Here is a 25,487-nt window from a genome sequence, read left to right on the forward strand (position 1 = left end):
CTCCCTGCTTGTCCATGTTGAATATGGCTTCTTGATCATCTGTATAATAAGGATTATGATTTTTTTTTTGAGGGGGGGGGGGGGGCAATTAATTTCTGAAAGTGTTCACAATATTCCAAACCAAGAGTTTCCTGAATAGGCCAAAGGCCCTGAATGTGTAGCCTCTATATATAAATTTCCAATCCCAAGTTGTGACAACAATCTGAGCTGGTAAAATATGGAAGGGGATTCATTTAGCCAGAGCTCAGTCTTGAACTATAGCATAATTTGGATGCTCTCTCATAAAATTTGGGTAGTCTGTAGCCACTGGGAACATAGGGTCCATTGGGCTCATTAGTTACATTTACTATTGATGTCGTAAAGCCCAAGATTTGTCAGCGTGCTTTGTGCTATCTACTGACTTTTATTTCTTCCACTATGAACACGCGAAGCTCACTTCCTGTGCAAGAAAGGCTTTCACTTTAGTCCTGTCTAGCGAACTATCATTTCCAAATGAGATGAGAGACACTTTGAAGTTGGGGGTAACACTATCACATGGATGGTTGAGTTTACTGATTCTATGGCATGTGCGCTTGACCAGCCAATCGTCTAAATAGGAAAACACATGCACGATGTGCTGCAACCACAACTAGTATTTTGAGAACAATTATATAAATGGCAGGCAATTCTTTGGAGCCTAAAGGAATGTAGGCACCTGCTTTCCTTTATAGAATAGTAGAACAGCCAGGTATATATGCATGTATGTGATTAGGCACAAGCACTTATGCTAACCGTAGAGCCGGTGTAAACATTCACACTCACAAACTGCCCAGAGTCCACCCATGTGAATGTCCACTTGCAACACACACACTATTGAAGATATGTGCATACTTATAGAATACCATGTAGCCAGATTATTGTCATTTATGTATCTATGTGTTCACATATGTATGTATCTGACTAGAATACTGGCATTTAAGTGCATACAGTTCCTTATAGAATTACCCCCTTTACTAATACTCATGATGCTGACACTAGGTCAAAGGGCAGTATGTGATATTGGAGGTGGTGTTTTCCTATTACAGATCTGCGAAACAGGAAGTATTTCCATGTGTGTGAGATCTGCTATCCAGTTATCATTTTCTCAACAAATAAGTTTCAAAGCAATTTAAAACTAAATATATCAGTTGTCTTTAGTTACAGTGGTGGAAATAAGTATTTGATCCCTTGCTGATTTTGTAAGTTTGCCCACTGACAAAGACATGAGCAGCCCATAATTGAAGGGTAGGTTATTGGTAACAGTGAGAGATAGCACATCACAAATTAAATCCGGAAAATCACATTGTGGAAAGTATATGAATTTATTTGCATTCTGCAGAGGGAAATAAGTATTTAATCCCTCTGGCAAACAAGACCTAATACTTGGTGGCAAAACCCTTGTTGGCAAGCACAGCGGTCAGACGTCTTCTGTAGTTGATGATGAGGTTTGCACACATGTCAGGAGGAATTTTGGTCCACTCCTCTTTGCAGATCATCTCTAAATCATTAAGAGTTCTGGGCTGTCGCTTGGCAACTCGCAGCTTCAGCTCCCTCCATAAGTTTTCAATGGGATTAAGGTCTGGTGACTGGCTAGGCCACTCCATGACCCTAATGTGCTTCTTCCTGAGCCACTCCTTTGTTGCCTTGGCTGTATGTTTTGGGTCATTGTCGTGCTGGAAGACCCAGCCACGACCCATTTTTAAGGCCCTGGCGGAGGGAAGGAGGTTGTCACTCAGAATTGTACGGTACATGGCCCCATCCATTCTCCCATTGATGCGGTGAAGTAGTCCTGTGCCCTTAGCAGAGAAACACCCCCAAAACATAACATTTCCACCTCCATGCTTGACAGTGGGGACGGTGTTCTTTGGGTCATAGGCAGCATTTCTCTTCCTCCAAACACGGCGAGTTGAGTTCATGCCAAAGAGCTCAATTTTTGTCTCATCTGACCACAGCACCTTCTCCCAATCACTCTCGGCATCATCCAGGTGTTCACTGGCAAACTTCAGACGGGCCGTCACATGTGCCTTCCGGAGCAGGGGGACCTTGCGGGCACTGCAGGATTGCAATCCGTTATGTCGTAATGTGTTACCAATGGTTTTCGTGGTGACAGTGGTCCCAGCTGCCTTGAGATCATTGACAAGTTCCCCCCTTGTAGTTGTAGGCTGATTTCTAACCTTCCTCATGATCAAGGATACCCCACGAGGTGAGATTTTGCGTGGAGCCCCAGATCTTTGTCGATTGACAGTCATTTTGTACTTCTTCCATTTTCTTACTATGGCACCAACAGTTGTCTCCTTCTCGCCCAGCGTCTTACTGATGGTTTTGTAGCCCATTCCAGCCTTGTGCAGGTGTATGATCTTGTCCCTGACATCCTTAGACAGCTCCTTGCTCTTGGCCATTTTGTAGAGGTTAGAGTCTGACTGATTCACTGAGTCTGTGGACAGGTGTCTTTCATACAGGTGACCATTGCCGACAGCTGTCTGTCATGCAGGTAACGAGTTGATTTGGAGCATCTACCTGGTCTGTAGGGGCCAGATCTCTTACTGGTTGGTGGGGGATCAAATACTTATTTCCCTCTGCAGAATGCAAATAAATTCATATACTTTCCACAATGTGATTTTCCGGATTTAATTTGTGATGTGCTATCTCTCACTGTTACCAATAACCTACCCTTCAATTATGGGCTGCTCATGTCTTTGTCAGTGGGCAAACTTACAAAATCAGCAAGGGATCAAATACTTATTTCCACCACTGTATTTTCAAACTAGCGTCAGTATGGCTTCAAACTAGGTTGAATGCATTTTGAATAACGTTAATTCTGGACTGTAGCATAGAACAACCTCTGTGTTCATATGAATTATTAGGAGCATTCTAGGAAGGAACTGAAAAATCAGACATAACAGTTAACTGTTTTCTTTATTAATCCTGGCAGTTTTTTTGGTCCCAGAAGTTTCTTTGAGATACCAGTTCAATGTGATCAGGGAATAAGTCTGGTGTGGATGGCAGTGTGAGTGAGTTGCAGGGATACTATTTGGTAATTCTTTTAATGCACTGGTTTGTTTTCACTAATAAAGATTTTGTAATTTATATAGAACAGGAGTACTGTTTGTCATTATTATATACAGGATTCACTGTATATTTGTGTCTCGATAAGACTGTGAGATCCATCTTTGCAATTGCTTCTGTGGGGTTTCATGTAAGGAGAGGCCTAGTATCGTGTTGCAACAAAATTTCCTTCTTGTGCTTCCAACCTCTTCTCAATTGTTCTTTCAAACTAAGGCTTTGAGTCTTACTTTGATTGTCCTTCACGCATTGATCAACCTTTCTCATGTGAGCCTCGTCTGTTGCTATCACAGGTCATCCACTTTGTTTTTAATCACACAAATCAGCCCTTCCTGGTTCACAATCTTTACCTTTTTCAGTCCAAAAATACAATATACTCACATCAACTCAGTCATGACCATAAACAACCTGCATGTGATAGTGAATTTCAGTTGGAGAGACTCTAATTAAACGGTCAGAAATTCTCTCATGGAACATTGCTTAAATTGCACTGGAGTGCTCATTGCATGCTTTCATTTCACAAGAAACAGCACAACAGCCTTGTCTCACACACTTCCACCAATTGAACTGAAGGAAGAGATTTCAAAGAACAAATGAGCATGTGTGGTGCATCAGTGCTGCCACCTGTTGATGAATTATGGAGGTGGAGGCATTACTTTTCATTTAACACTCATACTATTGGAAACGATTCAGTCTTGCAGATCTGGGCTTCTATTAGGAAAAGGGCAATAGAAATTAGATGTTTGTGAAGATAGTCTTCAGTGTAAACAGGAGGTGGAATCCAGGTATGTCACTGAAATCTTCACATTCAGCCATTCCCCAAAATGTTATTCATCCATCTGGATACATGCCGGCAGATACTCAGCCCATAGCAGTAAGTGGCCTCTGAGCTGCTCACAGCCACAGGCTGAACTGACTCCAGATCTTCAATGCTGGGGCATATGTGACTTCTGGCATTGAGTATTCAGGTCTCATACCAGCACCCAGTTAACTTCACTGATTATTAGGACAGCCTTTTTTGCTATCCTAAATTTATGCAGTCACTTAACTAGATAGCAGACTGAAATTCACAGCTGAGTGGCCAAGTACAGTAGGTGCCCCACCCACCCCCTCACCTAATCAGTTAGGAGATGTCCAATTAGTGACGATATTCAGAGGCACTGATTAAGTGCCACTAAATATCATGTGCCACATCCTTCAGTGGGGTTTAAACGGGGAAAAGCCTCTACTGTCTGGTTAAACCCTTTTGAATATTGGGTGGATGGCTTATATTTGCCTCCCTGAGCTCTCGATCCTGAATACATTTGTTCCAGTTCAGAGGAGAAATAAGTACAGGAAGCATCCCTTTTCTCACAATTATTTTCTATTGGGAAGAAACAAATAATTTGTAACTTCCTTTCCTCCTAGGGAAATCATGGGAGCTCACCAGACAGCCTCTTTTCCTTTCCTTTATCTTGTACACAAGATTTGTGAAAAAGTCCTGTTTCAGAGCCATATATATATATTTTTTTAGCTTTTAAGGAGGTAGTACTGTAATTACTACGGTAATCACAGCATGTGTTTTGCAAAATTGTTTTTACTTATGTAATTTAGATTTTGCTCACACCTTTTTCAGTAGTGGCTCAAGGTGAGTTACATTCGGGTACACTGGATATTTCTCTGTCCCAGGAGGGCTCACAATCTAAGTTTGTACCTGAGGTAATAGAGGGTTAAGTGCAGTGCTTTTTTTTGTAGAAAAAAAGGTGCCGGTACTCATTGTGGGCGGGGTCACCACACATGGCACCGCCCCTATTATAGCCACACCCACATTAGTCACACCCCTTATACCAGCCATGGCGCATATAAACAGACATCATTGAAAATATTAAACTAGTATAGGAGAAAAAATAATGTGATTTCTTTTCATTATAAATAATTTCTGTAAGCTGTTACAGCTCCAGTATACCCAATGCAAAATAAGACAAATTCCAAACACTAAAATGAAAATAAAATGATTTTTTCTACCTTTGTTGTCTGGTGACTTTGTTTTTCTATCCATATTGGTCCCAGTACCTGATTCTGCTGCTATCTGTTCTCTTAACTCCATTTCCAGGGCTTCCTTTCCATTTATTTCTTTACTTTCTTCCTTTCTTCTTCTTTTGTTGCCCTGCATCCATAAGTAAAAGCTGGGTCCTCCTCCATGGAATTGACTGGAGGAGGTATAACATGGATCCAGCTTTTGCCTATTTTCTCCATCCATGTGCAGTTTTTCTCCTCTTCCCTTTCCCTCATCTCCATCCATGTGCATCTTCTTTTTTCTTTCCTCCCCTCCATTCATGTCCAGCACTTCTCCTCTCTCCTTCCCTCTATCCATGTCCAGCATTTCTCATCTCTCTTCCCTCCTCTGTATCCATATAAAGCAATAATTCTCTCTCCCCTCTCCTCCATCCAAGTCAGCATTTCTCCTCTCTCCTAGCCAACTCCTCCATCCATCCATGTCCAGCAATTCTCCTCTATCTCCTGCTCTCCTCTCCATCCATTTCTAGCATTTCTCCTCTCTCCCCTCTCATCCATGTCCAGCAATTCTCTCTTCCCTGTCCTCCCCTCCCTGTCCAGCGATTCTCCTCTCTCCCCTCCATGTCCAGCAATTCTCTCTTCCCTGTCCTCCCCTCCCCATCCAGCGATTCTCCTCTCCCCCCTCCATGTCCAGCAATTCTCTCTTCCCTGCCCTCCCATCCCATGTCCAGCAATTCTTTCTCCCCTGCCCTTCCCTCCCATCCCATGTCCAGCAATTCTCTCTCCCTTGCCCTTCCCTCCCATGTCCAGCAATTCTCTCTTCCCTGCCCTTCCCATGTCCAGCAATTCTCTCTCCCTTGCCCTTCCCTCCCATCCCATGTCCAGCAATTCTCTCCCTTGCCCTTCCCTCCCATGTCCAGCAATTCTCTCTCCCTTGCCCTTCCCTCCCATGTCCAGCAATTCTCTCTTGCCCTTCCCTTCCCTCCCATCCCATCAATTCTCTCTCCCCTGCCCTTCCCTCCCATCCCATGTCCAGCAATTCTCTCTCCCCTGCCCTTCCCATGTCCAGCAATTCTCTCTCCCTTGCCCTTCCCTCCCATGTCCAGCAATTCTCTCTCCCCTGCCCTTCCCATGTCCAGCAATTCTCTCTCTCCTGCCCTTCCCTCCCATGTCCAGCAATTCTCTCTCCCTGCCCATCCCATGTCCAGCAATTCTCTCTCCCCTGCCCTTCCCTCCCATCCCATGTCCAGCAATTCTCTCTCCCTTGCCCTTCCCTCCCATCCCATGTCCAGCAATTCTCTCTCCCCTGCCCTTCCCATGTCCAGCAATTCTCTCTCCCTTGCCCTTCCCTCCCATTATTTCTAGCGATTCTCTGCCTCTCCCCTGCCCTCCCATCGACGTGCGATTTTTCCGTCCCTCCCCTGCCCTCACCTCTCCCATATCCAGCGATTCTTCGTCCCCCAGCGTCCTCCTTCACTGCCTGCCAGCCAGCGTCGGATGCAGAAGCGAACGGTGCAGGCAGCGATTGGCTGGCAGCGTCGTAGCTTCCCTCTGCAAGTCCCGCCTACAACTTCCTGTTTACGCATAGGCGGGACTTGCAGAGGGAAGCTACGACGCTGCCAGCCAATCGCTGCCTGCACCGTTCGCTTCTGACTCCGACGCTGGCTGGCAGGCAGTGAAGGAGGACGCTGGGGGACGAAGAATCGCTGGATATGGGAGAGGTGAGGGACGGAAAAATCGCTGCACGTCGATGGGAGGGCAGGGGAGAGGCAGAGAATCGCTGGAAATAATTGGAGGGGAGGGGAGGAGGAGAAAAAGGTGCCAGTACGCCGTACCGTTGCGTACCGGCACAAAAAAAGCACTGGTTAAGTGACTTGCCCAAGATCACAAGGAGCAGCAGTGGGATTTGAACCGGCCACCTCTGGATTGCAAGACTGGTGCTCTAACCACTAGGCCACTCCTCCACTCCTATTTGACAAGCATTCTCCTAAAAAACATTTACCACACATGGCCCCCCTTGGCATTCATACATCCCCCTTATATAAGGGTGGCAACTGGATTCATATTCACCTGACAGGGTTGATCCAGTCCTGGGTTCACCCCATTGCATGCAAGAACTTGTAGTCTTGCTTTTATTAGGGAACGCAATGGGGAAATCAGTGCAAGTACCTGCATGAAATGGGGTACACCCAGAACTGAATCAACCCTATTAGGCAAAGGATTCATTTAGCATCCGTATCCTCATATTCACTCTGATTCTCTCTCTCACTGTCTTTGCCTGCTGCCAACTGAATGTGCATGTATCTTGGAGCAGAAGCCTATCTATAGGCCCCAGAGAGGGCTGCTTAGCCAGTCTTTAGATCTAGGCATGTGGCAACAAGCCCACACAGGCCCTTGTTTGGTTGAGGTCTCATGCAATTCCCCCAGTTGCCCTGAAAGAAGTCATAATCTCTCCATTGTCACCTAAACTGTATGAAAACCAAAAAGTATTTCCACACGAAACAGCAATATCTGTATGTATACTGATCCAACTGTTCGATTTGGGACTGCTCTGTGGAACGTCTTTGAAATGCAAAATCCTCCAACAGACTAGACTAGTCAGCACATTCTCCTGCTGTTTTTTATGGGATTTGTCCAGTCTACAATTTATAGTTCCTTTCATGAGATCTATTTGAAGCTTTAAAGCCATTATAAAAGTCCCCTGGTGATTATTTACAATTTAGCTTTCATAGGCCAAATGGAGGTTTATGATAAAAGTCTAAACAAGCCAATGATGTCAGTGTTAACCATTTTGTGCCTCAGACAATCTGCCTCAGTGCACCTTGCTTTTACTCCTGGCAAAAGCTAAACCAATGAGTATGACAGACTAATGCTGTGTTTTCTGGTGGTAAAGTCCAGGAGGTGCAGTCAAAAAATCAGCCACACTGGGGCCAATTCTATAACAGGGTACCTCCATTTAGGTACCCTGAGGGTGGGCAGTAGGAGCAAACTCTATAAGGGAAGCTACATGCCTAGACTCTGCGTAATCTGATATTGATGCATCTAACATGCAGGCTCCCACACTTTAAATCAGCCACAGTGGCAGGATGTGCATAACTTATTTCTGTAAGTTACACAAATACATGGGAGCCTTACGAATACACACTATACAAGATAGTTATGCATTTACAGAATAGCACTTGGGTAGCATACCTGCCTGTCAGTATTCTAAACAATGATGCATGTGATGGCCACTTAAATATTAGATTGTAAACGTTAACACTTAGTTTATATAATTGTCCTTCGCATGTATATCAAGGTGGATACTACTGGTCCAAATTATGCTATTCAAATTTTATAGTAATTCAGTTTAATTATACAGCACTTGCCCAGCATCTGTTTTAAGATGCTGGCTGCCTGGGATCTACTTTTTATTTTCCTCTGAGATCTGTGGGGAAATATAAGGGGAAAGGGAAATGGGACTTGAAATACCGCCTTTCTGAGGTTTTTGCAACTACATTCAAAGCGGTTTACATATATTCAGGGAAAGAAGGTGGCTTACTCCAAACTTTCTCTAGTTTTGATCACAGCTATGGACTGCTTTGTGACTGACTTTGGGGAGAACCATAAGCTTAACTAGGACAACAATGGCGGTAACTAATGTTAATTCCCAGTCTTGAGTTCTATGACCAGTGGAATTCAACTGCATCAGAAGTCTGGAAAAGAGAAGCACTGACTGGCCCCTCTAATGATGGTTCTAAGAGTGCTGTACTTGATGGTGGTTCCCACTTCTTCAGTAAACTTGGTTACTACCGAGTTGAAAAGCCCTGGGACACTGTTGAGGGCATGTGAACAGACAGTTGGCCAAGCAATTTGAGTGGGATCCAGCAAGTGCTTTAGAGGGAATTGCTACCTAGAGTGGAGCAGGGCAGCTAAAGGCAGTTAGGATTGATTCTGCTGGATCTCAAAATAGATATTTTCTTATTTGTGCCTTGGCTATATTTTGATTGTGTAGACTGCCCCAACTTGACATTTCGTTCTTTAGATTGTAAGCTCCTTTGAGCAGGGACCGTCCTTCTTTGTTAATTTGTACAGTGCTGCGTAACCCTAGTAGCGCTCTAGAAATGTTAAGTAGTAGTAGTAGTGGAACTGAGTTTTGGGAGGAAAGGAATGGAAAAGACATCCCCAGAGGCTACAGGTATGGAAGCAGAGATCTCTCTTACCCCCTTTTGTGATCCTGAGGAGAAAGTGGTGGGAGAGATGTTTTCAAGGCTCTAGTTTGTAGGTGACCAGCCAGTCTTTTGCTGTTTCTTTCCAGGCACTTGGCCACTCCAAAAATGCCTCTGTTCACACCAGCAGAATGGGTTAAAATATAAAATTAATGGATGAAATTGGAATTGAACAGTTTATCTGTTATTTTCACACACATACAGTGGTGGAAATAAGTATTTGATCCCTTGCTGATTTTGTAAGTTTGCCCACTGACAAAGACATGAGCAGCCCATAATTGAAGGGTAGGTTATTGGTAACAGTGAGAGATAGCACATCACAAATTAAATCCGGAAAATCACATTGTGGAAAGTATATGAATTTATTTGCATTCTGCAGAGGGAAATAAGTATTTGATCCCCCACCAACCAGTAAGAGATCTGGCCCCTACAGACCAGGTAGATGCTCCAAATCAACTCGTTACCTGCATGACAGACAGCTGTCGGCAATGGTCACCTGTATGAAAGACACCTGTCCACAGACTCAGTGAATCAGTCAGACTCTAACCTCTACAAAATGGCCAAGAGCAAGGAGCTGTCTAAGGATGTCAGGGACAAGATCATACACCTGCACAAGGCTGGAATGGGCTACAAAACCATCAGTAAGACGCTGGGCGAGAAGGAGACAACTGTTGGTGCCATAGTAAGAAAATGGAAGAAGTACAAAATGACTGTCAATCGACAAAGATCTGGGGCTCCACGCAAAATCTCACCTCGTGGGGTATCCTTGATCATGAGGAAGGTTAGAAATCAGCCTACAACTACAAGGGGGGAACTTGTCAATGATCTCAAGGCAGCTGGGACCACTGTCACCACGAAAACCATTGGTAACACATTACGACATAACGGATTGCAATCCTGCAGTGCCCGCAAGGTCCCCCTGCTCCGGAAGGCACATGTGACGGCCCGTCTGAAGTTTGCCAGTGAACACCTGGATGATGCCGAGAGTGATTGGGAGAAGGTGCTGTGGTCAGATGAGACAAAAATTGAGCTCTTTGGCATGAACTCAACTCGCCGTGTTTGGAGGAAGAGAAATGCTGCCTATGACCCAAAGAACACCGTCCCCACTGTCAAGCATGGAGGTGGAAATGTTATGTTTTGGGGGTGTTTCTCTGCTAAGGGCACAGGACTACTTCACCGCATCAATGGGAGAATGGATGGGGCCATGTACCGTACAATTCTGAGTGACAACCTCCTTCCCTCCGCCAGGGCCTTAAAAATGGGTCGTGGCTGGGTCTTCCAGCACGACAATGACCCAAAACATACAGCCAAGGCAACAAAGGAGTGGCTCAGGAAGAAGCACATTAGGGTCATGGAGTGGCCTAGCCAGTCACCAGACCTTAATCCCATTGAAAACTTATGGAGGGAGCTGAAGCTGCGAGTTGCCAAGCGACAGCCCAGAACTCTTAATGATTTAGAGATGATCTGCAAAGAGGAGTGGACCAAAATTCCTCCTGACATGTGTGCAAACCTCATCATCAACTACAGAAGACGTCTGACCGCTGTGCTTGCCAACAAGGGTTTTGCCACCAAGTATTAGGTCTTGTTTGCCAGAGGGATTAAATACTTATTTCCCTCTGCAGAATGCAAATAAATTCATATACTTTCCACAATGTGATTTTCCGGATTTAATTTGTGATGTGCTATCTCTCACTGTTACCAATAACCTACCCTTCAATTATGGGCTGCTCATGTCTTTGTCAGTGGGCAAACTTACAAAATCAGCAAGGGATCAAATACTTATTTCCACCACTGTAAGCAAAATCAAAAAGCAAAAAAAACCCAAAAATATATTAGGTTAATAATAGCTGAAGTCTTCTTTTCCTCAGTTTTTGGGCGATCCTTTGCTACGATTTCACAGTGTACTAATCCACTCTTAGATACTCCTTTCTTTGGGATCTGAAATAACACTTCATATGTACACAGTTGTGGGCTCCTTGAATCTAGAGGATTTTTATTGGTCAGTCTCCTCTAAATATATCAAACCCCCCTTGACACAACTACTGCTTTCAGTATTTCCACTGATCATAGGCCCATCTGTAAACACCTCTGGTTGGAAACCACCTCCAGCTGATCATTTTCACATATGACTGCTGGTTGTCCCCCCCCCCCCCCCCCCCCCCCCCAGTTCTCTGAACTGGTCACAGGTTCTGCTCAGTCTTCCCCTTCACTTCCTTACAGGTGAAGGAAACACGCAATCCAAGCACCCTCTTTGCTCATGAGTCTAGGCCTTGGCCAATGCCCAAGATACCAGCACTCTCAGGAGCTCTTGCCCCTCTTCAGATTGACAGCAAAGGAGATAAAATAAAGAAATGATCCTCTTCTGTGGGATATTACTCTTTTGTTCTTATTTACCCAATTCAAAATGTATTAAAGTAGGAGTTTGTTTCACTGATCTGCAAGGCATAATCTACAGTTTCCATGTGAATGAAAAATTATAGAAATCTTCAAAATGTAGTCAAGACTAACAAACTAAAATTTGGTGGAAACCTCTTTTACATTAATAACCGCCATGTGTCATTTAGGATAAGCATTTACTGACTTTGCACAGTGGAATAATGCAATGCAGCTCTATAACACAAAGCTTTAACCACCATGTTTTACTGCAGGAATGGTGTTATTGCTAAGCAAAATGCGTGGCTTGAAACAAATGCAGCAAATCAATCTGCGGCGACCTAAAAGCTTCACTTTGGTCTACTCATACCAAGTCTCTCATATGCATGCAATGTCCCTATATGTTTCTTTGCAAATTCTGTGTGGCACAGAATATGAATTTTCTTCAGCAGCAAACTTCCTTCTTATCACCATCCCACACAGGCTACGTTTGTAGAGTGATCTTGACATTGCTAGATAACCAACATTTTCCCCCGTCTCAGTCAGAGACCCCTGTAGTTCTCTTAAAGTAACTTTAGGTCTGTGACTTTCCTTAGCAGTTGTGTTAACCCACTGCTGCTGACTTTAGGAGGGATAGCTTGATTGAGGCATTGGCTTGGTGGAGTCAAACTACTTCCATGACAATGCTCCATGGGGTATTCAACCACCATGAAATTTTCTTATAGCATTCCTCCAATCTCTACTTTTGAATGTTATTATCCTGGAGTCCTTGCTGTAGCTGTATGTTTGCTTCAGATCCATTTTCTACAATACAAACAGCTTGATTCACCTGAGTTTAACTTTATATATTTGGATTTATTGTACACAGTAGGCTCTATGGCGGTCTTTTACTAAGGCGTACGTTTTTAGCGCGTGTTAATAATTAGGATGTGCTAAATGATAGAGATGCCCATATATTCTTTCCTTCCCACCAGATAGTCCAGTTGCTTGGGTTATGCTCTCTTGCCAGCAGCAGGAGACTGAGAAGTACTGAAGTATGATGTCATCAGTTAAAAACCATGTGCAACACTTTAGCCAATCAGTATTTATCATAACAAAACAGCAGGTAAAATTGAAAAGTAGGAACTCCCATCAGAACTAAAACCCCACAACAGAAAACAAAAAAACAATTATAAACAAATTGCTCTATATGTACAGTTAAAGCAGAAGACAAACTCCATCCCAAAAATATTCACCCTACTGCCAGAAATAATCTGCAGTTCAACAGAAAGTGATGGGCTATGGACTGGTCTGGTAGGACTCAAGGAAAGAAAATTAGCAGGTAATATCTAAGTTATCCTTTCTTATTGTCCCCTTCAGACCAGCCCAGAGGCTTTGGATATAATGCAACATTGAATTATGTTTGGAGGAAAGATGAAGCTCCCTAGCCAAAATTCTGGATCACAAGGCCACATCTTTCCTAATTTGAACATCCTATCGATAATGCCAACTAAAGTGATGCAAGGACATCCAAGTGGACACCTTACAAATGTCAACTGGAGGCACCAGGGAGCGTTCTGCCCCAAATGCTGATCACCCCCTGGTAGAATGAGCTTTCAACACTTCTGGTACTGGGCAACCTTTCAGAATTATGTAATGAAGAAATTGCTTCTTTAATCCAATGAGCTATTGTAGATTTAGATTCAGCTTCACCTTTACATGCTCCCCTCAAGAGTAAAAAAAAAAAAAAAAGAGCCTGTCTGGCTTTCTATATTCAAGTGTCCTGTTCAGAGAACATTATAACATATGATCAACATCTAGTTTATGAAGACAATTGGAATTTATGTCTTTACTGGTAACACAAAACACTGGACTGACTGAGGTGAAAAGACAAAACCACTTTAGGCAGAAAGGAAGGAACAGGTCGAAGAACCACTTTGTCGACTAAAGACCAAGAAAGGTTCTTAATAAGGCTTGTAGCTCTAAACTTAGTGCCGAACAGATGGCTACCAGAAACACTGTTTTAAGAGTAACATCTTTCATCAAAGTCAGACTCGGAGATTCAAAGGGCACTTCAACCAGAGAAGAAAGAACTAAATTTAAGTTTCAAGAGAAACTACCTTGCATCTTGGAGGGTTAATCTGCTTAATTGCTCTGAAGAAATGTACCATATTTAAATATTATCCTGCCAAACTTTCTAAATTTTTTGGAATGGAGGAACACAGAGGAAAAATATTCCTCAACACCAATCTTTAAAGACTCTGCAAACATAGATATAAGCTAAAGAAATTGAAGACGTCCCAGAGTGAATGAGAATACCCTTCTTTCTCAACCTTGCCTTTTCATGAGCCAAGCTGTAAGACAAAACAGAGAAGTGTCTTGCATGCTGATTGAACCTTGGACTAACAACCAATCCTTGCCCAACAAGAATGGCTCTTCCATCCAGAGTCTCATTAGATTCCTGTATCAGGGTCTCCTTGGCCAATCCGGAGCTATGAGCACTACTAGTCCCACATGTCTTTTGAAGTCTCTGAATTACCCTGCCTATCAAAGGCCAAGGTGGAAATACATACAGAAGACTGGACTGTGGCCAAGGTTGGGGCAGGGCATTTATGCTTGCTGACTTGTGGTCCCTTCTGTGAGAAAGAGAGAGGCACTTTTGCATTTAGTGATATCACTCTTAGAGTCATCATAACCCCAATGCTGCACCAATATCTGGAAGGCTAACGTAGAGAGACTCCATTCTTCCGGATAGAATTCTGCTTAGAAAGTCCACCTGCACATTTGGTATCCCTGCAATGTGTTTTGCTGAGATATCTTCCAGATTCAACTCCGCTGAAGTCATCATGATTACTTCCTCTGTGACAAGCTTACTTCTTTCCTCCCTGTTCATTGACATAAGCTACCACTGCCACATTGTCTGATAAAATCTGAATTGCCTTTCTCCTCACCAGAGCCTGAAATTTGAGAAGTGCTAAACAAATTGAATGTGCCTCCAATGAACTGATCTGACCATTTGGACTCTTTTAGGGACCAGTGCCCTTGAGCCCATCTGCCCAGACAATGAGATCCCCAAATGGAGAGAATGGCTGTGGTGGTCAACAAAATCCAGTTTGGCACCTCTAGAGTCCTTCCTTTCAGCAGGTTATCTACCTGTAGCAACCACTCTAGAGACTGGCTGACTTGTAGTTGAAGGGGTAAAATAAAGTCCAGATCTCAATACTGAGGTGACCAGCGAGACAGCAAATATATTTGCAATGGTCTCATGTGCATCTTGTCCCATGGAACTAGATCCAGCATGGCAACCATTGATCCCCTAGGACATAAGAGATAGTGTCAAGCAGTCTTCTGACAAAGAGAGAGAAGATTTTGAATTTGAGATTGCAGCTTTACCATTCTTCCTCGAACAGTGAATTCCTTGCTTTTGTCTTAAGATTTTGCTTTTATGAGCCAATCATCCAAAAAAGGATGAACTAAAACGCCATCCATATGTAAGGCTGCTGCAACAAGCACCATCATAACCTTTGTGAATGTTCTGGGTGCCACTGTCAGACTGACTGGAAGAGCACAAAACTGGAAATGCTGTTGTAGAACTGAAATCTGTGAAATCCTTGATATGCCTCTCTGATAGGAATATGCAGGTAAGCCTCCATAAGATCCAGGGAAGTTATAAATTCCTCTTGATGGGCAAATACAATTACTGATCTTAAGATCTCCATTCAAAAACTTGGAACCTTGAGAAACTTGTTAACCAATTTGAGATCTAGGATGGGCCAAAATTTCATTCTTTGCTGTTTCCCTCTCTTAGAAAGGTTTATAGCAACTATCTTCTGTTTGGATCAACATGGAGATTCCAGATAGGCCTTGGGAATAGGGTATGCAAACTATAAGGCATAACTGTTGCAAAAAACTTCTAGCACCCATACAGCGGTGTGATCTGGGCCCACCTCTGGTGAAACAACTTGAGATGCCCTTTCTACTGCTAACACCAGTGGACAGGCCCACAAGCCTTCATTGGGAATTTTGAAGTCATCTGTGGAACTTCCAGCAAAGTCTTGTCTACCTCTATGATCACTTTGAAAGGAACGACTTCTAAAAGGGAACCTAGATCATTGAGTACTACTCACTCTAGCAGACCTAAATCTCCTAGAATCTATGAAGCAATCTCTGTTAGATGACTCCCTAGCCAAGGACCTAGAACAATTTTCTGGTAATCTAGGCACTTTAGTTTCCAAGAGACTCTTGACAAACTTCACTAACTCATCTTCAAACAAGAGATCTCCCCCTTTGAAGGGTAACTTGCTGAGATACATTTCAGAAGCAACATCACCAGACTAATTTCTAAGCCATAAACCATGACGAACTGACACCAAAAGCACTACATTTTAAGCTGAAGATCCAACCAAATCACATAAGACACCTGCCAAGTAAGCTATTCCCATATCCAAGTATTCAGAAATAGCAACTATCAATGATGAAGACTGTGTATGCACACCTCCACAAGTTGCTCAGACCATCCAATACATGCACGAACAATATAACTTCCACAAATTGCCGCCTATAATGCCAAGGCCGAACCTCAAAGGTTTACTTCAACAAAGATTCCATCCTACGATCCTGGGGTTCCTTCAGTGCTGCACCCCTGTCTACCAGGATAGTAGTCTTTCAAATCACCACCAAAACTGGCATCAATCTTAGTTAAGTTAAACATGCCTTATTTGGAGACAAAATTGGATACATCCTAGACATGTACCTTTTTACACGAAACACTGCACTGTAACTTCCCATTCTGCACATATTATATCATTAATAGCTCTGTAACATAGGAAAAGACTTAGATTTCATAATGCCAATCAAAAGAGGATGCTCTAAAGCCACGCTCTTATCCGAGCAGTCCACTGAAATCCTAAGTGCTGGTAACTTCTGAGAAATTAAGGTGGTTAATTCATCTCTGAAATAGAGGGATCACTAGGAGAAACTTCCTCTAAATTATGAGATTGTTCTGGAACTAAATATCAGGGTTAGCATCCTCCAGAGAAGCAATAGACACTAAGCCCTCCTAGTCCTGCAACACATCCAGTCTAGGACACTCAGAAGGGGATTTGGCGGACACCCTCCCTCTCCCCAGACATTTCAAAAGACCTCCTGCTGCAACCTCTTTCTTCATAGAAAAATGCTTTATGCATTAATAAACTCAGGGAAAACCCCCTGTTGAGCATCAGAATTCCTAGATGTGTTTTAACTCACCAATCTCAAAAGAAGCTGCATCTGAAATCAGAAGCACAGGCAGTTCAACTCGGGAAGAAACTACTGAGACCCTATCAAAAACAATGGCGACGGCTCTTGCTATAACTGGCTCTGTCACAAACAGATAAAATTCCCCGGAGGATGCTGAGTTACTAGTGGGAATTTCATGCCAAGAAAAGTGCTGAGGTTTCCCCACTGACCAAAGTCAGTTTCTCTGCTCTCTCTTCACAGCCCTGACAGCCGCTGGTGTCCCCCACAAACTGCACAGTGCTTTAACTTTTCTGGCTGTGCTGCCACATTAGCTCCTTGACTGGGCTCAGATAGAAATAGAGCCAACGTCTTATACACCACACAGATTGGGGGGGGGGGGGGGTAGTAGTAAAGAGAACAATAAACTGAAAGTCTCATTTTCACGGAAAAAAAATTAGAGAGCAGACAGAAATATATCATACCTAGCTAACAGTTTTTTTAATCTGTTGCAAAAATACTTAGCTTGGGTACTCAAGGTTCATTTTTTGTGAGGAACGGACAATGGCATATAACAGCTATCCTTTAAATGCCAAGAAAATACGGGTGGCTTGGAGACAGGGGAGGAGGGACCTGGGACCACCAGGTGTAACACCATAAGGCTCCTAGAATGGCCAAAATTCTCAAGCCAGAGCCTCACTCACTAGCTTCTCAGCCTTTTTTCTTTTTTTGTTTGAACTCCACAAAAGCTGAAATAACTTTCCTACCAGACTTGAGAAGAGGCTGCACTGGTTATCTGAATTACAACCTACTGGATACTGAGAAATACTGATTGGCTAAGAGACTGCACATCGTTCTTAACTGATGACATAGTACTTCTCAGTCTCCATTTGCTGGCAGGAAAGCATAACTGAAATATCTGGACTGGTCTGAGGGGAAAATAAGGAATGGCAACATTTTTTAAATGAAAATTTTTAACAACTGAAATATTTTGGGGGCTATCACTGTTAATCAGGCTGCAATGTGAGGTAACACATCCATGAGGGTAGGTCAGGCCTACATATGTTGCAGATTTAGTGCACTCAGGCTTGAAAAAGGAAGCACTGATATGGCACCTTGTAGGTGGCACTCTTCTAGCCTTTAGACTGTAGATGTTAACGTAAACGAACTATCAAATTTTCTTATCCTTGTTAATCTAATTCTGACCTAACAAAGAAAACATGGTTAGAGTATTTGATAACTGCTAATAATGCAAAATTTCTATGGAAGATTGAGACAATGATAAAAAAAAAAAAAGAGCTCTCTTTCAGAATTCTTAACTTTATTTAGAAATTCAGAACAATTCAAGCAATAGCTTTAAAGAGAAGCATATCATATTGGGTTGGATTAGTGCTATCTGAAGCTTTAAGGAGTTTGATGAGTTTTGCACCAAACAAGCAGTTTTCTCCACTGATTTTTTTCATTAATAGATCTTGAGCAATTGCTGAGCTGAAACCAAACTTGGATAAACCAGTTCCATAGTTTTCCAATTTGCTGAAACTTCCTGTTCTGCTATCTTATTTTTTTAAGAGCCTCAAAACTGGAAATTGCTTCTCTGTGAGCAAATGAATGAAAAATAACCCAGAGCTCAGTGACATGAAAGACATGTATCATGGATAATTGACCATATAGAACGCTAAAAAGCTTACTCATAACTAATGACTGGATTTAAGTTTCAGGCCAAAAAAACACAAGACTACAGAGTGCCATTCTGCTCACATAATTCTGAAACAGTACATCTTCAGGCAAGTGAAAAAAGCATTCTGTCCAATGGAGTAGAAGCCTACTAATTACTAGCAGCAGACTGAGGACCAGAGAAGACAGGGTTTGAATCTCACTTTTACCATTTACATTTCCTGTAACTTTGGGCAAATAACTTCACCCTCCAGAGTCTCAGGTACAACTAAGGGCCCTGTTTACTAAAGTGTGCTAACGTTTTTAGCACGTGCACAAAATTAGTGTGCGCTGTGTAGGCGCCCATAGGAATATTGTGGGCGCCTACACAGTTAGCGTGCACTAATGGTTAGGGAACGCTAAAACGCCAATGCACCACTAGCAAGGCTTAGTAAACAGGGCCCTTAGATTGTACATCCTCTTAGGAAGAGACCTACCAACTGTACCTGAATATGTAACTCAACTTAAACTTGGATATGAAAAAAAAGAGTGTAATTAATGCTTAAAATACAAATGAAGTCCACAAGAAAAAATTTAGCAGGCAAAACCTGCTGTGGAACTTTGGCTTCATTCCTAAAGGCAGGTGATCTGGGGAAAACGTTTCATGGTGCTTTATGCAGAAAGTTTTGTCTGCACAGTTTATTCTTTGGTAGACTTTTTCTTTGTCCTTTTGTGCTGCAGGAAATTAAATCCTTGGAGCAAAAGACATACTATACCAACACTGCAAGAATTAAATATGGAACATCAATCATCATAGTTGATAATATTAAGCATAATAAGACCAAATGACCCATCATCATCTTATTCATAGTGTCCAAAGGTAAAATTTTCCATCATAGAAAAATATTTACACTTCACTGTTTTAAGAACTTTGAAGTTTTTCAGCAACAGAGGAAACTCACAACTTCTTTATTGCTTTCAGGCTTCTTTGCCTTCAAGTGTGGCCCCCTGCCAGTTGCGCCTGTAGGAGCACCTGCTTGTAAATCTGAAATCCACAACTAGTCAACGTGGTGACAGCTCCAACACCGGGAGCTAAAAGACAGCCTCTCCAGAATTAGTCACATTTCACTGGCCCTGTGGTTTTGACTTGTGCTCAGCTCTCCAGATGACTGAGGTATTTTTTATTAACAGCTTGTATAAAGGATGCAAAGAGCTAGAGAAAAATATTTCGGTTATTTTTTAACCACTCGCTTTGATTCAAAGTCTCAGAAAACCTTGAGCAGTACTGAATATGTCAGGAAAAATATTGTGAAAACAATTCTCTGCTACAAGCTGAGAATACATCAGTTTCCTTCCCCGTTACTTTCATTTTTGGAGGCAGCGATGGAAGGGGGTACGAGAGGATGAGGATATGTGGTTTGCATATTGTAACAGCAAAGAAGTCAAATAGAAAGAAGCTTAAAAGGGAGTGGTAGTTCTGTGCTCTGTAGTCCAGTGCAACATTCACCGAGTAGTACATAGCCGGTGTACAATGACTCCTTTGGCCTGGCTTCAGGAAACACAGGAACAGCCTTCTATAGCGCAGAGGTCTAGCACAGAAGTAGAAAAAAATATAACAATTAAACAATTTTGTTTACTAAATTATTAAAACATAATATATATATATATTAAAAAAACACAGAGTAAGCATTTCACAAGTTAAGACAATGAAGACAAGCTCAACTGTACAAAACACATGGCAAGGTACCACTAAGCCTTAACACAGCCAAAAAGCAGTATTTCTCTCAAAAACACTGAACAAGCTGCAAATTCAACCAAGCAACTATTTAAAATAGTACAGAGCCTATTTCAATCCCACCACAGAACCAGCCTTCCCAGTCACAACTAACCAGCAATGATTTTGCCACATACTTTGACAATAAATTAAAGGTCTCCATCAGGACCCATCAAAACTCTCACCAGCTAACGAGGAGAGCACTCCTCTTTCCCATCACGCACAGCCATCTGGGACTCATTCAACCAGGTCACAGAGCAGTGGTTGTGCTGGTAAATGTTTAACAACAGGCTCTCTCCCGGCCCACCCTCTGCGCCCCCCTCGTCCACCTCTGCGCCCCCCACCAAATTGCAGAGCTGGCTATAGCCGGGGAGTGAGCCTGGGGGGTGGGGTAGGCAATGCATTACTCCAGGAAAAAAAAAAATTAAATGATCCCAGGTTACAATCTAATTCATGTTTAAAGTGGGATAAAATGCCATAAATAAGTAAATAAATATAAACTTTTAATGTTGAGCATCTGATTCTCAAAGTGGACATATTCCAAACACTATAATGAAAATAAATGATTTTTTTTTTTCTACCTTTGTCTGGTGACTTTGTTTTTCTGATCATGCTGGCCCAGTATCCAATTCTGCTGCTATCTGTCCTCTTAACTCCGTTTCCAGGGCTTCCTTTCCATTTATTTCTTTACTTTCTGCCTTTCTTCTTCATTTCTTGCCCTACATCCATAAGTAAAGCTGGGTCTCCGCAGACTTGACTGTCCAGTGGATTCAGCTTCTGCCTATTTTCCTCATCCATGTGCAGTTTTTCTCCTCTCTTCCTTTTCCCTCATCTCATCTCCTTCCTCACTCTTCCCTCCCCTCCATCCATGTCCAGCATTTCTTCTCTCTCCCTTCATTCTCCTCCACCAAGTCCGCAACCCTCCTCTTCTCCCTCCCCTCCATCCACCCACCCATGTCCAGCAACCCTCCTCTCCCCTCCCCCTGCACTCCTCTCCTTCCACCCACCATGTCCAGCAACCCTCCTCTTCCCCCTGCCCTCCACCCAGGTCCAGCACCACCTCCTCTCCATCCAGCCATGTCCAGCACCCCCCCTCCCCTGCCCTCCCCTCCATCCACCCATTCCCAGCAACCCTCCTCTTCCCCTGCCCTTCCTCATCCACCCATGTCCAGCAACCCTCTTCTCCCCTCTGCCCTCCCCGACATCCATCCATGTTACCATCTCCTTCCAGCTTCCCCCCCAGCAGCCCCATGTCAACCATCTCCCTTCTAGCCCCTCCCCTACTCATAAGTACATAAGTAGTGCCATACTGGGAAAGACCAAAGGTCCATCTAGCCAGCAATCCTGTCACCGACAGTGGCCAATCCAGGTCAAGGGCACCTGGCACGCTCCCCAAACGTAAAAACATTCCAGACAAATTATACCTAAAAATGCGGAATTTTTCCAAGTCCATTTAATAGCAGTCTATGGACTTGTCCTTTAGGAATCTATCAACCCCTTTTTAAACTCCGTCAAGCTAACCGCCCGTACCACGTTCTCCGGCAACGAATTCCAGAGTCTAATTACACGTTGGGTGAAGAAACATTTCTCCGATGTCTTTTAAATTTACCACACTGTAGCTTCAACTCATGCCCTCTAGTCCTAGTATTTTTGGATAGCGTGAACAGTCGCTTCACATCCACCCGATCCATTCCACTCATTATTTATACACTTCTATCATATCTCCCCTCAGCCGTCTCTTCTCCAAGCTGAAAAGCCCTAGCCTTCTCAGCCTCTCTTCATAGGAAAGTCGTCCCATCCCCACTATCATTTTCGTCGCCCTTCGCTGTACCTATTCCAATTCTACTATATCTTTTTGAGATACGGAGACCAGTACTGAACACAATACTCCAGGTGCGGTCGCACCATGGAGCGATACAACGGCATTATACATCCGCACACCTGGACTCCATACCCTTCCTAATAACACCCAACATTCTATTCGCTTTCCTAGCCGCAGCAGCACACTGAGCAGAAGGTTCAGCGTATCATCGACGACGATACCCAGATCCCTTTCTTGATCCGTAACTCCTAACGCGGAACCTTGCAAGACGTAGCTATAATTCGGGTTCCTCTTACCCACATGCATCACTTTGCACTTGTCAACATTGACTTCATCTGCCACTTGCACGCCCATTCTCCCAGTCTCGCAAGGTCCTCCTGTAATCGTTCACATTCCTCCTGCGACTTGACGACCCTGAATAATTTGTGTCATCAGGCGAATTTAATTACCTCACTAGTTATTCCCATCTCTAGGTCATTTATAAATACATTAAAAAGCAACGGACCCAGCACAGACCCCTGCGGGACCCCACTAACTACCTCCTCCACTGAGAATACTGGCCACGCAATCCTACTCTCTGCTTCCTATCTTCAACCAGTTCTTAATCCATAATAATACCCTACCTCCGATTCCATGGCTCTGCAATTTCTTCAGGAGTCTTTCGTGCGGCACTTTGTCAAACGCCTTCTGAAAATCTAGATATACAATATCACCGGCTCCCCATTGTCACATGTTGGCTTACCCCCCTCAAAAAAATGCATTAGATTGGTGTGGCAAGACTTCCCTTCACTAATCCGTGCTGACTTTGTCTCATCAGTCCATGTTTTTGTATATGCTCTGCAATTTTATTCTTAATAATAGCCTCCACCATCTTGCCCGGCACAGACGTCAGACTCACCGGTCTATAATTTCCGGATCTCCTCTGGAACCCTTCTTAAAAATCGGAGTAACATTGGCTACCCTCCAGTCTTCCGTTACTACACTCGATTTAGGGACAGATTGCATATTTCTAACAGTAGCTCCGCAAGTTCATTTTTTAGTTCTATTAATACTCTGGGATGAATACCATCAGGTCCCGGTGATTTACTACTCTTCAGCTTGCTGAACTGACCCATTACATCCTCCAAGGTTACAGAGAATTTGTTTAGTTTCTCCGACTCCCCCGCTTCCATATTCTTTCCGGCACCGGTGTCCCGCCCAAATCCTCCTCGGTGAAGACCGAAGCAAAGAATTAATTTAATTTCTCCGCTACGGCTTTGTCCTCCTTGATCGCCCCTTTAACACCATTTTCGTCCAGCGGCCCAACCGACTCTTTGGCCGGTTTCCTGCTTTTAATGTATCTAAAAAAATTTTTACCATGTATTTTTGCTTCCAACGCTAATTTCTTCTCAAAGTCCTTTTTTGCCCTCCTTATCTCCGCTTTGCATTTGGCTTGGCATTCCTTATGATCTATCCTGTTACTTTCAGTTGGTTCTCTTCTCCACTTTCTGAAGGATTGTTTTTGGCTCTATGATTTCCTTTATCTTACTGTTTAGCCACGCCGGCTGACGTTTAGTCTTTTTTCCCTTTTTCTAATACGTGGAATATATTGGTCCTGAACCTCCAGGATGGTGTTTTTAAACAGCATCCACGCCTGATGCAAGTTTTTTACTCTGCGAGCTGCTCCTTTCAGTCTTTTTTTCAACCATTTTTCTCATTTGTCGTAATCACCTTTTCTATAGTTAACGCTAGCGTACTTGATTTCCTAGTTTCACTTCCTTCAATGCCAATATCAAAACCGATCATATATGATCACTGTATCAAGCGCCCTCGTAGCGTTACCCCCCTGCACTAGATCATGAGCACCACTAAGGACTAAGTCTAGTATTTTCCTTCTCTTGTCGGCTCCTGAACTAGCTGTGCATGAAGCTGTCCTTGATTTCATCAAGAAATCTTATGTCCCCTTGCGTGTACAGATGTTCATTAACCCCAGTCTATATGCGGGTAATTGAAATCCCCCATTATATTGTGTTGCAGGACATTTCCTGCATTCTTCACAGCCCCCCCCCCCGATTCCCCACTCCCCCCCCCCAGGTCGCCCATCATCTGTCTGCCCTCAGCTCCCCAATAGCCCCTCGTTTCCTTCCATAGCCTTCTGCCGCCCTGCCTTTAAATATTGTATTTTCCCCTCGCAGTCGGGGCAGGACATTGGAAAGCAGCAGGCTCGGCTCCAGCCTTCCCTCACATGGTTCCGCACCTCTTCTGATGTATTTCCTGTTTCCCGCGAGGGCGGAACCATGCGGGGAAGGCTGGAGCCGAGCCCCTGCTGCCCTCAATGCCGGTGCGCGACTCGAGGAAAAATACAATATTTAAAGGCAGGGTGGCGGCAGGAAGGAAACGAGGGCTATCGCGGAGCTGAGGGTAGACAGGAGATGATGGACGACCTGCAGAGCGGGGGAGCCTGCAGCTCACGGTGTGGGGAGAGGAGAGGCAAGCCGGCTCGCACTCGGTAAACAACCGGCTCGCAAGATCCAAAAATTTAACAACCGGCTCTTGTGAGCCGGTGCGAGCCGGCTCCAGCACACCACTGTCACAGAGGAACATCTTGAAAAAATTCTAAAAGGTCTACAGTCGACAACCTGCTCAGCAAAGACAGCACAGTGAGCAAGCACAGGCCTCATTGAAGGGGGCACAAAAATTGTTAGCTCCTTTCTTGTGGACGGGTAGCTGTCAACAACACTAAAAAGAGCTCCCTTGACCAGAACAAGATTGAAACTACCTATCAGTCTCTAACATTCCTTTCTTCGCAAAACTTATAGGACAGACAGTCTGCATTCAACTTGACTGGCTAAATGAAAGTAATTGGCTAGACCCATGTCAATCTGGCTTCAGACCTGGGCATAGAACAGAAACAGTTCTTGTGTCCCTTCTTGATGATCTGCACAGAAACCATGACAGGAGATTGGCCTTGATACTACTGTTGTTGGATTTCTCAGCAGCCTTTGACATTGTGAATCATATCATCATGCTTACGAGGCTAGCAGAAACAGGTATCAGTGGCCAGGTATTTACATGGTTCAAATCCTGTCAGACAGACACAATCAGTTCTCTTCAATAACAGCATATCATTACCTTGGGCACTGAACTGTGGGGTGCCACAAGGATCCATACTGTCTCCCATTTTATTTAATATGTACCTCAAGCCTCTGGCTGAGCTGCTTTGGTCGACTGGAACGAAATCTGTATCTATGCAGATGATGTGCCCATTGAACCAGATCTACCACAGCTTTGAATGTAGTTACTTCTTGTCTAACAGTACTCAGAAATGGGCGAAAACACAACCAACTCTGCTTGAACCCAAGCAAAAGAGATTCTTTGGGTACCTAATACAAGTGGAAAAATACCCGAC

General features: G+C 43.6%; 1 long non-coding RNA gene across 1 annotated transcript; it reads right to left on the bottom strand.

Annotated features, from left to right (window-relative positions):
• Positions 1-13,951: 13,951 nt before the first annotated feature.
• On the bottom strand, positions 13,952-19,764 carry LOC115465106. The gene is made up of 3 exons (XR_003941324.1): positions 19,286-19,764; positions 19,028-19,032; positions 13,952-13,963 (listed from the first exon to the last, which is right to left on the bottom strand). It is a non-coding gene; the product is annotated as an uncharacterized LOC115465106 (long non-coding RNA).
• Between the last annotated feature and the right edge of the window lie 5,723 nt (positions 19,765-25,487).

Source organism: Microcaecilia unicolor, chromosome 3 (genome assembly GCF_901765095.1).
Source record: "Microcaecilia unicolor chromosome 3, aMicUni1.1, whole genome shotgun sequence".
NCBI lineage: Eukaryota > Metazoa > Chordata > Amphibia > Gymnophiona > Siphonopidae > Microcaecilia > Microcaecilia unicolor.